The 18,300-nt window shown below is 35.7% G+C and overlaps 1 protein-coding gene across 1 annotated transcript in view; it reads left to right on the top strand.

The window, feature by feature from the left end:
• Nucleotides 1-18,300, top strand: part of ABCA13 (ATP binding cassette subfamily A member 13) — a 288,890-nt gene that overhangs the window by 175,394 nt on the left and 95,196 nt on the right. The gene's annotated exons all lie outside the window — the stretch shown is intronic.

Here is an 18,300-nt window from a genome sequence, read left to right as displayed (position 1 = left end):
TATGGTCTCATAGTGGTACGTCATAATATCCATTGTGATTTCATAATCACAGATTAAGATCTCATAGTAGGATGTCCCAGTATCCATTGTGATATCATATTCACGAATTATGATCTCAATGTGGGATGTCAAAATATCCATTGTGATATCATAATCAAAATTTATCGTCTCACAGGGGTATGTCACAATATCCATTGTGATATCATAATCAGAAATTATGGTCTCATAGTAGTATGTCATAATATCCATTGTGATATCACAATGACAAATTATTGTCTCATAGTTTTATGTCATAATATCCATTGTTATATCATAATCAGAAATTATGATTTCATAATGGGATGTCCCAATATCCATTGTGATATCATTATCACAAATTATGATCTCATAGTGGGATGTCACAAGATCCATTGTGATATCATAATCAAAATTTTGGTCTAATAGTGGTACGTCATAATATCCATTGTGATGTCTTAATCACAGATTAAGATCTCATAGTGGGATGTCCCAGTATCCATTGTGATATCATAATCACGAATTTTGATCTCTTAGTGGGAATTCCCAATATCCATTGTGATTTCATAATCACAAATATGATCTCATAGTAGTATGACACAATATCCATTGTGATATCATAAACACAGCTTATGGTCTCATAATGGTACATCATAATATCCATTGTGATGGCATAATCACAGATTAATATCTCATAGTGGAATGTCACAATATCCATTGTGATATCATAATCACAAATTATTGTCTCATAGTAGTATGTCATAATATCCATTGTGATATCATAATCAGAAATTATGATCTCATAGTGGGATGTCACAATATCCATTGTGTTATCATAATCAGAAATTATGATCTCATATTGCTATGTCAGGATATCCATTGTGATAACATAATCACAAATTATGGTCTCATAGTGGTATGTATAATATCCATTGTGATATCATAATCAGAATTTATGATCTCATATTGGGATGTCTCAATATCCATTGTGATATTATAATCACATTTTATGGTCTCATAGTGGTATGTCATAATATCCATAGTGATAGCATAATTACAGTTGAAGATCTCATAGTGGGATGTCACAATATGAACTATGATATCATAATCACAAATTATGGTCTCATAGTGGTATGTCATAATATCCATGGTGATATCATAATCACAATTTATGGTCTCATAGTGGTATGTCATAATATCCATTGTGAAATCATAATCACAATTATGGTCTCATAGTAGTATGTCATAATATCCATTGTGATATCATAATCAGAAATTATGATCTCATATTGGGATGTCACAATATCCATTGTGATATCATAATAACATTTTTATGGTCTCATAGTGGAATGTCATAATATCCATAGTGATAGCATAATCACAGATTAAGATCTCATAGTGGGATGTCACAGTATCCACTATGATATCATAATCACAAATTATGTTCTCATAGTGGTATGTCACAATATCCATTGTGATATCATAATCACAAATTATGGTCTCATAGTGGTATGTCATAATAGCCATTGTGAAATCATAATCACAAATTATGGTCTCATAGTATTATGTCATAATATCCATTGTGATATCATAGTCACAAATTATTTTCTCCTAGTGGTATGTATAATATCCATTGTGATATCATAATCAGAAATTATGATCTCATATTGGGATGTCACAAGATCCATTGTGATATCATTTCACATTTTATGGTCTCATAGTGGTATGTCATAATATCCATAGTGATAGCATAATCACAGATTAAGATCTCATAGTGGGATGTCACAATATCCACTATGATATCATAATCACAAATTATGACCTCATAGTGGTATGACACAATATCCATTGTGATATTATAAACACATCTCATGGTATAGGTGTATGTCATAATTTTCATTGTGATAGCATAATCACAGATTAAGATCTCATAGTGGGATGTCACAATATCCATTGTGATATCATAATCACAAATTATGGTCTCATAGTGGTATATCATAATATCCATTGTGATATCATAATCAAAAATTAAGTTCTCATAGTGGGATGTTACAATATCCATTGTGATATCATAATCACAAATCATGGTTTTATAGTGGTATGTCATAATATACATTGTGATAGCATAATCACAGATTAAGATCTCATAATGCGATGTCACAATATCCATAGTGATAGCAGAATCGCAGAGTGAGATCTCATAGTGGCGTGTCACTATATCTATTGTGATATCATAATCACAGATTAATATTTCATAGTGGTATGTCATAATATCCATTCTGATAGCATAGTCATGAATTAATATCTCATTTTTGTATGTCATAATATCCATTTTTAGGGAAGTTAAAACAATCGAGATCACTGCACAATTGGGTGGAAGAGAGGTGTTTACTCATGTAGACAAAGAGTTCATATAGTCATAGAGATTATCACCAGAACGGAGGGTCCCTAGATTTTTATACGGTCCACTGTGGATATGATCTAGGAAGCATTCTTCCTCAAGCTACCTTGTAGTTAAAGTTGATGAGGTTTTGAAGAACGAAGTGTTTTGCACTAATCTGATGAACTGTTTTGGCATAGTTTTCCATGCCTAGTTCAGGTTCCTTTGTGCCAGTGAATCTCCTCTACCTTGTTTTTAGCTCTTTATGTGACTATAATTCTTCACCACCTTGGTTTTCTCTTTGATGCTCAGAAAGCTTCGTCAGTGTTTTACACGCCACTGTCTTCCTTCATTTTTTTCACCTCATGAACTCCTTTCCAAGAGAGGAGACATGGGCTACTTTTGCAAAACATATATGTGTCCTTCCTTTGTTCCAAGTCAGCTTTTATAGGGATTTTCCATCCTGCCTCATGTGGAGTTTTCTACCTAGATAAAAGTCCCTTGGTAGCATGTTGCCATGGCAAAGAGTTGGGGATGGTTGATGAACTTTGTTGTTCCTTCCATGACTTTTGCTACTGCGTCTACAGGATGGGTCCTGACAATGCGGCTCGAAGTTTAAGCCTAATAAAAGGGCAACTCCTTCAAATTTTATCTCTTGGTTTTATTATATATGGAGGTAATCCTGGGTCTTGATGGCTAGCTGGTTTTCTACTAGTTCCTGACTGCAGCACGCAGCTTGCTTTCAACAACTTGCAGGTCCCGGTATTTGCTGTGTTCATGTTCCTACTGACCCTGGAATAGATGGGTTGACAGCAAAGCTCTCACAAGAAACCAGACAAAATTATGAGAAAAAGTATGTTTCAGCTAGGGAGTGTTGGAGCAGTCTCTTGGATCTTACTGAGCCAGCCAATATTCTAGCTCTCTGCTGCTTTTCCTGCTTTTCCCTTTTTATTCTTTATTAGTCAGATTTTAACATAATTCACCTGAAGGTCAGGGTTGATGTAATTAAGAATACTCTTAACTCAGAAAAGGTGAAAAGTAAAAGGGAAAAATGATTTTACAGGTGTGTGGCAGTTATATTCCCAGAGCTCACTGACTTGGGACAACTGACTGCTGTGATATGTAAAATGGCCAAATTTCTAATTAAGATTGGTTTAGGTTTGCTATTTTGTCATTGTATTTTTTAAATTATAATTTGGTTACAGTTAACAACTTTTACAGTAAGGTTAATATAAAGGCCACAATTTTGTCTTGCACAGTTTTAGAATCCTCTACCTTACTTATGCAATAGATTGAACATCTTTGTTATTTGTAAGAATCAGTTCACACTTTAGGACCAAAACAAAGTATAGGATTAATATTTTAGTTGATTTCTTTGGGCCAGATTCTGTGATATTCAGGGTAACTCTTTGCTTTGTACTAAGAAATTAGTGCTAGAGGAACTTAGGAGATCATATGAGATGTTGGTGACTGAACCCTGGTCAGTCAGATATCAGACAAGTAAACTACCCATGTACTTATATCCCCAGCCATAAGAACTAAAATTTGTGAGAACTTTCTGCTATCTTTGTTGTATCTGGAAAATATTCTTAGTCCTAGGACATTATCCTATTAAGCCTCAAAAATAACTGTCCAGGATTGGGAGAGATAGCACAGCTGTAGGGCATTTGCCTTGCATACAGCCATTGCAGGACGGATCTGGGTTCAATTCCTGGCATCCATATGATCCCCTGAGCTTGCCAGGACTGATTTCTGAGTGTAGAACCAGGAGTAACCCCTGAGCACCACCGATCGTTGGTGTTCAAAAACTAAAACAAACAAACAAAAAACTTTCCAGATGCAAAATCACAATACATACATAAAACATATGAAAGGTTTTTACTTCTAATCCTATGTTGTCTTTAAAATATTATTATTTCACACACACAAATACACTAGTATACACACACATGCACATAAGAGTGGTCACAATTTACTGTTTCTCTAACAAAGCAAGGAGGACAGCAGAACTGGATCAAAAAAAAAAAAAAAAAAGAGGAAATTCTCCAGGGCAACTCTGCCCAGTCTGCAAATTGAAACAATATGGTGTTTTTTCAACTGATCTGCTTCTAAATTGGCTTCTTATGGAAGTTGATTAGAAAGAGTTCTATTGATATGCCAAAGCCAGCAAATTAAATTGTGGCCAATGATGAATAAGATAACAAAACATTATTTTTTAGCTCTTCTAAGCCTGAATAAATTAACGTTTGGTTAGCAGACATAGGTTCATCAAGAAGACCAAAAAGGAAGTGTGTTATTTTCCTTATTATAGTTCACTTTCTGCTATGAGACATGGGTGAAAAAGAAGTAGTGCTAATATCTGTAAAAGTAAGGCATTCTATTGAAATAACAGTAGATTACTCAACAAGCAGATTGATTCCTCTGAACTTTTCAGGACCCTTACCTTGCACTTTTTTTTATTGCATGTTCTATAACTTTCAGGAGTTCTATTTGTCTCTGTCTAACCTCCTGAAATCTGCTTAGAAATATTTGAAGTAAGGGAAAATATGTGGACTCAGTCTGTAACAGCATACTTTCCATGTGCAAGAGTCACATAATAATGACTAACCTCCATGCACTTTCTAGAACAATCCTCCAGCATTGGTGTTGCCTTGTACGCGACCAACCCAGGACAGACCTGGGTTCAATTCCTGGGATCCATATGGTCCAGTGTTTTCTTCACACTCAAGGACACTTACTTTTCCAGTACTCTCTCAGTTTCATCCAAGACTGACCTGTCTATTGGCAGCAAAGCTGTTATTATTATGGGTCAAGTTTTTATAATTTCAGGGAGAACTCCCATTTTGATATATCTTTGTTTTAAAATATGTCCCAGATCTATAAATCAAAACTACTGTTGTCTGAAAATTGAGGGAAGTGATGCATTAACAAAGCCTTGGATGGATACTGTGCCAGCAGTGATGCCACGGATCTGAATTATCTAAATATTTTGCTTTAGGCATAATAAGTTTCCATTCCATCTTGCCTTTTTGCAAATTCTCCCTTGGTTGCAGATACTGGAAGTTCAGTTCTGCTGTCTCACCTTGAGATGATTTTCACTTTTCAGCGGCTTCACACATTTCTTATCTGTGATGTTTTCTTTCTGTTCTCAGGATCACATTGGGATCTCCATTTGTCTAAAGTCAGCTGGATAGGCACCTTTGTCTTATTCCAGCAGAGAGACAGATAAACACACAGGAGATAAATAAACACCTAGAGAGAAAAACATAGCTGGGAACTGTCTAAACTTTTGGTTACCTGAGCAGGCATCAGTGGTCTCACAGGCAGGACATCTTTTTAATATAATGTCACTTTCCTTCCACTCTGCAGTGGTTCCACTGGTGAGCCATAGGAAATTTAGTAAGCACATCACATTCAATAGCTACATAAAGAACAATGGCTGATTATACAGAGATCTCAAAAGCCACACTGGAAATATGAATTACTGACAGTTTGCAATTTTCCTTATGTCCTGTATCTACAAGACCCTGAACTCGCCTGACACATTTTTGTAATTGTAGGTATTTATTATTGATTATATTTTTTTTACTAGTTATCTGATTCTATGCTGGATGCACTTTTGCATACCCTTTGAATTTTAATACCTAAAGTATTTTACTCAGGGACATATACAATCCCTGGGAGATATAATAGGGGGACAAATTCACACAAAAATAATATTTTTATAGATAGCTTTGTGATGACAAAAATAGGTTCTTTTTCTTTCAAAAGCATTTTCTCATTTGCAAACATTTAAAGAATGCTTATTCTCAGGTCTCATTGCCTCTTATTAGCCCTAAATTTGATCTGAGTTTCAATATGCTATTTTCAAGTCACGGCTATGGGAGTCTCAAATTAGAGCAAATACAACCTTTGTAATTATAAAGTTCCATTACAACCTTTACCAATTTGTTGTGTTTTATATAGGAAGATTAAATTTTTCTATAAATATCAGGACCTGGACACTACAGTGACATTTGCACAGCGACTGCTCTTAAAATAGATAAGGAAGGAGCAACTTCCTAAGGAAAGGGGCTGGAGTGATAGCACAGTGGTGGCATCACATAGATTCCCCTGAACCTGCCAGGAACAATTTCTGAGTGTAGAGCCAGGCATAAACCCTGAGCTCTGCTGGATGTGGCCAAAAACCAAGCAAATAAACAAACAGAAAAAGTTAGGAAAGAACAAATGAAGAGAAGTCCAATAATTGAATAGAGTTAAAAGATTAAGTTTATAATTTCAGCATATTAAAATAATATTTTAGGGGCCAGATAGTACAGTGGTAGGGCATTTGCCTTGCATGCAATTCAGCAAACACAGGACAGATGGTGGTTCGAATCCCAGCATCCCATATGGTACCCTGAGCCTGCCAGGAGCTATTTCTGAGTTCAGAAGCCAGGAGTAAAGCCTGAGCGCTGCTGGTGTGACCCCCAAAAATCATATTTTATTTAGCCCTTTCTTGATAATCTTCATTGTTTCAAATATTGTCCTTATTCCATGATCTCCTTCTCACAGACTGTGTGTTTTACATAATAAGACTGAATTGAACTCAAAATTAAAATACAATAGAAATGTTAGGATTACCAGAAAGAATGAGAAGAGAAGACATAGGCTTAAGTGCAGAAGAAATACTGCAACTTAATGGCAAATTATTTCCATCCAAATGAAAGGGCATAAATGCCCAACAGAAATATTCCATCAGGTTTCGTGAAAAAAAAATTCAAGAGATGTCACATCAGAAGAATTTAGACTTAAAAGTGTTTAGAGTCCACTGCTAAATTTTGAACAAAGAAGGATTGTTAGAGACTTATGGCAGAAATATGAGAAATTATAACTCTCTGCAAAGTTCCATTTTATTTAGACTGCACTGTACTAATAAGGTAACTAATAAGGAGAATCACTTCTTTATCCATTCATCTGTCATTGAATATTTGGGTTGTAGCCATGTCCTAGGTATTATACTAAACATTGTGTTGAGTATAGATTTGCAATTTGAATTTACAATTCAAGTATTTTTGAATTTGGGGCGCATGTTTTGTGTTTTGGGACATCGAACCAAGAACCAAGAATTAGAATCATAATGCTATCTGGAAACTATTTATTTTTGATAAGTTTCCATGATGTTTTCTATAGAGCTAATTCTGACATAGGACATTCTCAACAGTAAATTTATCACCACATTGCAATATTGGAATAACCGATATTGGTAAATTCTGGTCATTTATAATATTTTTATATATTCTTCTCTTAGGTATGAGACAATGTCACATTATTAATTCCATTTGCATTTTACTAATAATATGTAATGATAAATACTTTGTTCATATGCCTACTGGTGGTCAATATGTTCTTTTAAAAAAATATCTCCTTTTTCCTTTTTTATTTTTATTTCTTTTTTGTGGGTTTTGGGTCACACCCAGCAGCACTCAGGGGTTCCTCCTGGCTTTACACTCAGAAATCACTCCTGGCAGGCTCAGGGGACAATATAGGATGCCGGGATTTGAACCACCGTCCTTCTGCAGGCAAGGCAAATGCCCTACTTCCATGCTATCTCTCCGGCCCCTCCTTTTCTCATTTTTATGGAATATTTGGTTTGGTTGTTGTTGAGCTTTATGAATTTTTTATGTGTCTTGGATATTAGTTCTTTATTTTATGTATAGAAAAAATAATTTTCTCATTTAGCAGTGTTCTCTTTAGCTGGTCTTGCTTTTCTATGTGGCATTTTAAATTTAATAGTCTATTTTTTTCCTATCTTTGTTGATGAAACAAAGTTATTGAAGATACTTCTAATGTTTATTATCTAGGAATTTCTGCCTAAGGTTTGATTACAGAATTTTATACATTCTGGTCCATTCTTGAAGTTTTCAATCCATATTGAATTATGTTTTATATGTGGTGTAAAACACAGACTTAATTTCAGTTTTCTTGTATAAAGTTCTCTAGATTTCATAATGCCACTTATTGAAGAGGCTTTCATTCCTCTAGGTTGTACTATTACCTCTTTAATCATATAATAACTGATCATAAATCTTACGGCTTATCTTTGGTCTATACTTTTATTTCAATGATCAGAGTCTATTTTTATTCTAGCACCACAAAGTTTAGAATGTTCCAGCTTTACAATTAAGTCAAGAAAGGAAAAATTCTCTTTACTGTTTTTTCTCCACAAAAAAAAAAAAGCTTTACCATTTAGGGAATTTTATGGTTTTATACAGATTTTAATTAGTAGTTTTAAGTCCTTGAAGAATGCCATTAAAATTGTTGCATGAGTTAAACTGAATACATAAAAGGGAATTGGTCTTTAATAGGGTCATTTTAATAATTTTAATTCTCAAGTCATGAATATGGAATATCTTTCCATTTCTTGTTATCCTATATCTTTCATTCACTTTTTTAGATGTATTGTATATATATTTCACATACTTTGTTAGGTTGATCTCTGTGTATTTAATATTGCTGGACACTTAATATTGTTTTAAAAATGTTTTTTCATTTTAGTTGTGTGCAATCCACAACAAACATGTGTGTGTTGATTTTGTATGCTGCTACTATGTTGTATTAGTTTATTCTTTCCAGTGGTAGAGTTTTTCAATGGTTTTTCTTGCATGATTGCAACGTACTTCCAAAATATTGGAATTAGAGTCGAAAAGTGGACATCCTTGCTGTTATATTAATTATTAATTATAAAAAGTCCTAGTGGTGTGGATGGATGGTGGTGAAGCCTTTCTCAGCTGGCCTGGCGCCTGTAGCTCCTTCGACCTATAGGGGCAGGGTGACAGTGAAGAAATTATCCACAGACAGTCAGTTGAAGTTTCAGGAGACATCCAGCCTTATTACAAGGCCCTAATTGCCATGTACTTTTTTTCACATGGCCTCTAAACTAAGTAGCATCTGTCCTGCTGTTCTGAATCCATCCTTAGTCTGCTCTCTCTCCTTCCATCTGTGGGAGGGTCTCACCATCCAGGTGAGAAAGGCATTTGGTTTTGGGGGAGGGTAACACCTTGTCTGTGTCTTTTCCCATAAGGGAAAACTCAATTTTTGGGGTCGTTGTGTAGGTTGTAGGTTGTTTTAAACAGTCATTTCTAACATAAGTTATATATTTTCTATTCCTATTTTGTTAGAGTTTATTTCAAAATCAGGAATGGATATTGTATTTTGCAAGTAGCATTTCAGCCAACCAATATAATCGCATACTTCTTGTGTTTTCTTTTTATTGCATTAATTGATTTGCAAGATCATTTATTTATAATGATAATCATTATTATTTATTCCATAATGACTTTCTACTTGTTCATAGTATACCATGCTATGTTTCATTTAATGTGCAATAAATTCTTGAAGACTTTTCAACTGAAATTATTCTCTTTTAGTAATATTTTTTGTCAGAGTTTGCTAAGAGGGTAATGTTGGCTTCATAGAAGGTATTTAGAAGCATTCCTATTCCTTGGATATTTTGGAAGAGTTTGAGAATAAAAGGTAATTAGACTCGAAGGTTTGGTAGAATTCACTTGTAAACTCATTTGATTCTCAGATATTTTTTGGAGATTTTTAATTGCTGTTTAAATGTTAATATTTAAATTTTTAAATTCATATTTACTGCTGTTCTGTTTAGCTTATCTACTTCCTTCTAATTCAATACTGGGAGGTTGCAAGTTTCTAAGAGACCATACATTTTATCTGTAATTTCTTAGCTTAATATTGTAATACTGTTCATAGTAACCTCTTATAATCTATGTTCTTTTTGTTTTGTTTTGTTTCGTTTTGTTTTGTTTTGGGCCACACCCAGTGATATTCAGGGGTTACTTCTGGCTATGCGCTCAGAAATCACTCCTCGCTTGAAGGACCATATGGGATGCTGTCCTGGGTCAGCCGCATAGAAGGCAAATGCCCTACAGCTGTGCTCTCTGGTCCCTATAATTCATATTTTCATCTTAATGGAATAATACTGTTTTTAGTATCATCATTGTTTTTCTCATGAGTTTCACTTGTTTATTCTTTATAAAGTCAATTCCTACTTTCATGTATTATTTAAATAGTTGTCTTGATTCAGGTATCATTATTTTATGACTAATTTTATTATTTTCTCCATTTTACTTACCTTAGGATTTATTTTTATTTATTTTATAATTTCTCAAGCTGTGAAGCTAAGTTACTTATTTGAGATTTTTTTTCCTGCTTCTCAATTCAAGGTATTGCTGTGAACATCCTCCTTAATACTGGTTTGCTGTTTCCAATAGTTTCTAAAATCATTCTTAATCATTTAGTGGAAATATTTTATTTTTTTTTGATATTCATTTGATCAAAAGTAACTTGATATTGTATTGTTTAGTTTACAAATGTTGAAACTTTCCTCCACTTTTTATTTTTGGGTAATTTCTACCTCAATGGCATCATGTTCTGAAAAACTAGGGAAGAGTTAAAGGGTCCTGCAGATACCTATTAATTGAGTTTTTTTGATTATTTAGTAAGTTAGTTAGTTATGACTGTAAAAATATTCTGTGTAGTCTTTTTAATCAATGGCATTACCTGGGTATTATAATCTTCCACTGTTAATGACTTAACTTAGGTGAAGTTTATTATTTCTTTTACAAATCTGCTTAACCTTTTGGGGGAGTATTTATGTTAATGGTGTTTAAACCTTGATCTGTTATTTTCCTACCCAATATCTAATCTTGATCCCTTTAGATTTTGCTTTTTTTTATTAAGTTAGAATATTATTTCATCTCAGATAAGCATGCCATTCCTGTTTTTTTTTTTAGCCTTCTTTTAGTCAGTATGATTATTTTCTAACCTTTCATAATGAACCCATCATTATTATGAGAGTTCAAGTGTGACTTTTATAATGAATAGAACATTGGAATCAATAATTCTGATTCAGCTAGATGCACTGTTACTTTTTATATGAGAGTTAAATCCTTTGCCATTTAGGCAAATATTGATGACAAATTCTTTATCACTATTTTCTGTGAGAATTTTGATCACTTTGGTATATGACATTTGCTGAAATTGGAGGCCATTATTCAGTTATCTTTTGCAGAACTAACTATTTAGGTTGTCTTAAATGCCCTCAGCTGTTGGTCGGGAATGTTTTCATCATTTTCTCAAATATGAGGGATATTATTGAAAGCTAGAAAATTCTTAGTTGGAGGTAGTTTATTCTATTCTTTTCTCAGGTGTAGAGTTTCATTTGATAAATCTGATGTGAATTTTAATAATTTCCATTGTAGGTAAGGCTGCTTCATTCACAATTTCAAGAAGTTTATTTTTATTTTGGTTCTTGAATATTTATTATATTGTATATTAGTGTGTTTGTGTTTCAGCTTATTTTGTTTGCACTCTATGAGCCTGCTTAATCTGTGAATAAGTCTTCCTCCTAATACTGAAGAAGTTCTCAACTATTCCTTTTTTTTCTTTGAAGTATAAACAGGTTTTATTTAAATGTAGTGAGGAAGGGGATGGAGAGGATAAAACAAAATAGAGTAATGTGTTTTAAGAGAGCACACTTTTCTCCAAAGGTAGAAAGATCCCCAATATACAACCTAGCAGGAAAGTAGGAAATTCCACATCTCAAGAGTGGAGATCCATGCAACATATGCATGGCACGATCATGTGTGTTCAACATCTTTGTTCCAGATTTACATAGGGTTTCATCAAACAGCTCCAAGCAGGCTTTCTGTTGTTAGGAAAGGGGAAGGGTTGAAAACAGTTGATCTTTGATCTTTCTTTCCTGACTTTTGTTCCTGCTGGTTTTTCTCTTACCAGGTATTTTCAAAGTACCTCATCCTAGCTTTAGGGCTAGTGACAAGATTAATGTCTTAAGATTCTATTTCTTGTTTTTTATTAAACCACATCCCAAGAACTTTTATTACATCCCCAAAACTCATTGCCTTGGGGAGGCCCTTCTCTATCTACCTGCCATCTTCATCCCCCCCTAGAGATTTTACCACTTAAAACTCTTTTGAGAGAAAAATGGGCTGTCAGTCTTCTGTAACATCTTTAGCCAGAACAAAAAAACTGTCGACCTTGCCAGTGGAGGGGTGAATCCTCATGCTATCTTAGTTTTAATGAGGCCGAGGTAATAATTTATTGAAATTCAGAGTTGCCAGTCTGAAAAGAGAGAACATGACTAGAACTGGAGGAGTAAATGTCTTTCCTTTGTCCTTGGGAAGGCAGAATGGCTTGGTATTTTAGAAAACATTCTTTAGGGTGAGACAGAAGTTAAAGCAAGAACAAAAGCTACATAATAGCTATTTAATTCCACTATCCTGACCAGACTATAGACAACATATGAAGCTTTGAGTTGTTTTATGAACTAGGCTGCTATAACCAACTTATTGATTTCATCTGGATTGCCCAATAACTTTAAATCAAGCCTATTCAAATACATTTTGCTCAATCACTCTGTAGAACTAGAATTTTGTTTCTAGAAAAAAGGCAAGTTACAGAAGCATAGTTTTCTCTCCATCTTTACTTTAAATTTACCAGATGGATCAATAACCCTTGTTTGCTAATTTGCATAAATACGGCAAGATTCCCATTATTGATTGAGAGGTATGGGGGGTGGATTTAGACAGAGCAGAAGACATATCAATAAAGGTATTAACATTTACCTGTCGTGTCTGGATAACCCATGACTGTCCAGAAGGAAGATGGCCGGGTTAATATGATGAGCTGGTTACCACAGGGCCTTTCATCTTCTGTTTGAGTGTCCTCGCAGGAAGGAAGAAGGAATCCATCCAAATCCCCTTCAGGGTTGAAAAAGATTCTGGTTGCCAGTGTTAAGACCAGAACTCAAGATGTGTTACCCAAAAGACCAGCAAGAAGACAGGCAGTAATGTAAATGCCATGGAGTTTATTCAAGCATGCTGTGGTCCAACATCTCCTAAGAAATGAAGACCCCCGAGAAAGGCTCACGTGACAAATTTAAAGGGGTCCAAGGGTTCAGTCTAGGGGATTCCCGCCTCTGGATAGTTGATCTTTAAAATTATTGGTCCTTAGTACAAGGTTGGGCTAGGATTGGTTGCAGTTCAAATATAACATCAGACAGGTAGGTGGGCTGCAGACCCCAGACCAAGGTGCCTTTGTCATCTGACCATTTGTCAGCTGCTGTTTAGCCTTATATGGTTGCATTTCCTGGCATTTACTCCTAGGGTCTGTTCCAGGAACTGGCTATTCTCTGGGCCTTTCTTTGTACCTTAAAACTGCAGCCAATCATGGCTGCATTTAGTCTCAAAGCAAAGCCAGGTTTACAGCAGTTTACTTCCTGAATCAAGCAGAGAACAGAAGCCAAAGCAATGCCATTTCTATATTATTTCTCAGAAAAGGCACAGCATATTCTAACGTCAACATTTAGGTTACAGTTAATTTTAAATCTCAGATTCTAACACCAGGGCTTTTCTTGATTCTGAGAGAAAAGCCCAGGTTGTGACCAGTTGTTGCAGATCTGCAGGTTTGGATATCCCTTGTCCAGGCCTGCGGGGACACCATTCAACGTGGGTTATTTCTCAGAGGGAGTGTGGGGTCAAAACAAAGATACACAAGACACAGAGACAGGGAAAACGGAAACCAGTAAGGACCAGCCAGCTTCCATTTATTGCAAAGGGGCTAATCATTATATAGCATACATGATGGGAAAGCAAACAAAGGGATTACAGAGTAAGCACTTCATTTGAGCAACTTCTCAAGGCCTCTGGTTACACAGATGACAAGGTAAACTTCTCCCCACCTTGGCTCCTCGAAACATCTGGCTACAAAATTAACAATGATCCCCTAACATAACTCCCCCTGGCACCTGGTTACATAGATAACAAAAATTGCATCCCCACCCCACGAGATGTGTCTAAAATATGTTCTGTCAAGTAAACATGTTTTCTCCCAAGGTTAGTGGCATCAGTGTTCCTTTTGGTTAGTTACATTGCCTTACTTATTGATGTAAAACAGAACCATTTAGATTGACCTTAGTAAAGGCAGGCTGCATCCTTGTTCAGGCAGCTTGAGAATCTGTCAGGCCTCAGCTCACTACAGTCCTTCATTTTCCATAGCAGAGATGACATCCCAGTTTTCTCAGCCAGCCTCCCTCTAGGGTCTTCCTGCAGTTTGTATAGTACTAGTTAACAGTGCCCATTATTATTGGACCTTTTCTTGTCACTTAACCTCATCCCATTTTAAGAAGAATTTTGGGGTCCCATAGCTGGCTTTAAAATTTCCTGTCTATTTGAAGGGTAGACCCTATTACAGAGAGTAAAGATTTCCTATATGGATTAGTAAAAACCAACATATTGCCATGAAACATCAAAACATACTGAGTTTACTCACAATGAGTTGGAATCTACCCTTTTGCTATGGGTCCAAGTCAAAATAAATAATGATAAAATCTGTAAAGGTAGAACATTCAGTTTAACCATCAATATTATATTATATTTTTTCCTCTTAACTCCACATGGCAAGTCTTGATATCTCATGATATTTAAATGTCCAATTTTCTGAGAGCATTATAATATGAAGCTGGCGCATCTAAGATCCTTTCCCTAGACCATGGCAAAAAGTATTAGAATAGCTCTGCAAATATAATTTAAATATATTCTTAAAACAACCCAGTTTGATTATACAGTTTCTTTCTTTAAAGCACACACATTCCTTTGCATTCATTCTATCCTACAACAATTTTCATTCCAAGTTAGAAGCAATTAGCTTCACTTTCATAAAAATTCCTTTTTAAAAAGGTAATTTCTACATTCATCATACTTGCTGCATAAGATACATACCTAAACGTATAGTCATAAATGACAGATTTAACTTTTTTAACTTTATGAATTTAGTACAACTGGATCTCCAAATACTTGGATATTGCTAATCATTCTCTTATTCAGCATAACAAAATGATATTTTTCAGTATTTGTTAAAGATTTCCTGCAGAACTTTCTGAAGACAAAACATGTATTTTATGAATGGCATAAGGCTTCAGAATATTCACAACCAAAGTTTTTATAGCATATACTATATTTGGCAAAAGAAATTTGCTTCCTGGTGTAAAGAATATACATATCTTTAGTGTTTTATCCTAAAACTTTTAATTTTAAGAATAACATAGATATTAATGGTTTAAAACACTAACAGAGTACCATGAAACCACAAGGGTTTCATACATATAAAGTTTAGTTCTGATAAGGACAAAATGATAAAAGCTGACACCAAATAAATTTATCTCAATAAAAAATGGTCCTATCTAAATACCCAAACCAAAGCCAATGACAATAAAATCAAGAGACCCAAACTACAAGCTAACTACAAAAGGGATCTGTTGGACCAGCAGTTCAGGGGGCTAAGAGTGGAGGAAAGGGATGCATTCTGGGAAGAGTGGTGGAAAGAGGTCAACACTGATGGTGGAAATGGCCCTAATTCACTGTCACTATGTACCTTAAATATAACTGTGAAAGTCTTGTAATTCACATTCGTCTCAATACAAATAAAAATAAATAGTTGTCCTAATAATTTATCTTAATCGGGGTGTGCATTTTCATATACTGGGCAGGCAAACAATGTAGTCTGAAAAAACTGATCATAGTAAATTCTCAGTTTTTGTGTTTAAGCATCTTTATTTTCTTCTGGTTTTTGGGTCACACCCGGAAGTGCTCAGGGGTTACTCCTGGCTCTGTGCTCAGAAATCACTCCTGGCAGCACATTGAATGTGGATATTAAGACCACTGTCAGTCCTGGACTGGCTTTGGGCAAGGCAAACGCCCTATAGCTGTGCTATTCCTCCAGCCCTCCAGCATATGCATTTTAAGAGCAGTAGTATTCTATGATGAGGAAAAGCTACCAGGAAGTCTTTGGCAGTCTTTCTCAGGGTTTCTTCAATGTCTTCTCCTGAGGGGACTTTAACCCTCTTGAGTTACCAGGAAACTTTACCCCCCCCATACACACTTGCAGAGGGGACTCTAAATCCTACTATTATGTCCCCAGTTTAATTTCTCCTAAGGAATATTAACCTCTTAAGAGTTTGCAGGAGGGATGCAGCCCATTTACCATTTACCCTGGCAAATGGTTTCTCAATGATGTCAGAGAATCATTGGGTTGATTGCCTCCATCAATAACCTCTGTGCTGCACCCCAAGCGTCCCTGGGAACCCAAGTAGTTTATGACAGGAGCTGACCACAGATGCCGGCCAAGCCTATCCTGAAGGACTATGGATTCGAGCATGATTCTAGATCAGGAGAGAGAAAATAAATTCTGCCTAGCAACTTGCTTTTTTAGTCTGACCAGTTCTTTCTTCCCAGTGGGATTGGACTGGGACTGTGAATTGGTCTCATTAACACTTGAATTGCCTCCAGGTAAACTCTATCATTTTTAAATTGAGATCAGATTATCTAGGAAGAGCTCTTGCCTAGGGAGTAATTTGATGCCATAATCCCTCACAATGTTTCCATAGAGGGTTTCCCTCCTGCCCCTTCCATGTTAGTTAGTGGCCATAAGAAAGGAGGGGGTGCCTTCTCGCACATTTACAGAGGTTATTACCGTCCTCCCACATATTCTTAGATTTTCAAATGTACCTCCATAGAAGACTTTTAGGATTATGTGTTTTTTTAAATAATATTTTATTTAAACACCTTGGTTACAAACGTGATTGTGGTTGGGTTTCAGTCATATACAAGGACACCCCCCATCACCAGTACAACATTCCCACCACCAGTGTCCCAAATCTCCCTCCTCGCCCCCACCTGCACTCTAGACAAGCTTTCTATTTCCCTCATACATTCTCATTGTTAGGATAGTTCGCAATGTAGTTATTTCTCTAACTAAACTCATCACTTTTTGTGGTGAGGTTCATGAAGTGGGCTGTAACTTTCAGCTCTCCTCTCTTTTGTCTCTGAAAATTATTGCAAGAATTATCTCTTTTTCTACTGCAAAGCCCCTGCGTGATTGCCAAATATGATGGCAGTGGAGTTACCCTGGTGATTTATGGAAATTGGGGAAGAGAGAGGTGCAGCTCTTAGAAGGAATGGACTGCTTCTGCTCTCTCTACTTTGAACCCACTGAAAGGAACTCAAGTCCCACCAGCCCCACTAGGCAGCAGTTAAGCCCCATCTAGTGTCCACTTGGTCTTTAAAGCATGGGAGTTCTCTTGGGACTGTGGAGGGAGGAATTAGTCTTTGCAGGAAAGTCAATTCCAGACCTTATCCAAGCTTTCAGGTCCATCGCCTTCCTTCACAGAAAAATTTTAAGAGAAGAGCAGTAAAATAAAAACAAGTTATTTGAAGGAACTGAGGAAGGGGAGGGAGAGGATAAGAAAGAGAAAGAATATGCTCAACCCACCATTGCCTGCCAATATAGCAGGCCCATTTTGTTTATATTGTTCAAGTTTGGATTTCTTAATTCCATCATTGTTGCTTTTGGCTTGAATATTTAATTCTGTCCTTTTATTTAACATTGCCAATCCATCTCAGACTACTTGGCCCCTGGTCCCCATCCTTTCATATTTCTGTTTCTCCTCTTCCACTCAATTTCTTTCCTTCTTCACAACATACTCTGGAGCCAATTGTATTTTGAGACAACTCCCATTTAGACCACCGTGTTTCTTCATGCAGCTATTCTAAATACCACATATAAGTGTTATTCTGTATTTATCCTTCTTCTGAAGTGTTGATATAAAACTGAGTCCTTTGAGTTCTGACTTTCCTTTTCTTACTTCTCAGTTTCTGTCTGGTACTCACTTGTCAACCTTGCAGATCTCTTAAGTTTCAGTATCTGCTATTCCCCTCCCTCACAGTGTTCTTAGCTTTAGACTTATCTGCTTTTCTGCCTTCCTCGGGTTTGAGACTCTCTAAGGTGATCGTTGTTTATCTAGTATATTTTTTAAGAGACCCTTT

The sequence above is a fragment of the Suncus etruscus genome, chromosome 7 (assembly GCF_024139225.1).
Source record: "Suncus etruscus isolate mSunEtr1 chromosome 7, mSunEtr1.pri.cur, whole genome shotgun sequence".
NCBI classification, from domain to species: domain Eukaryota; kingdom Metazoa; phylum Chordata; class Mammalia; order Eulipotyphla; family Soricidae; genus Suncus; species Suncus etruscus.
The sequence above is the reverse complement of the archived record's forward strand: the minus strand, read 5'-3'. Positions and strand labels throughout refer to the sequence as shown.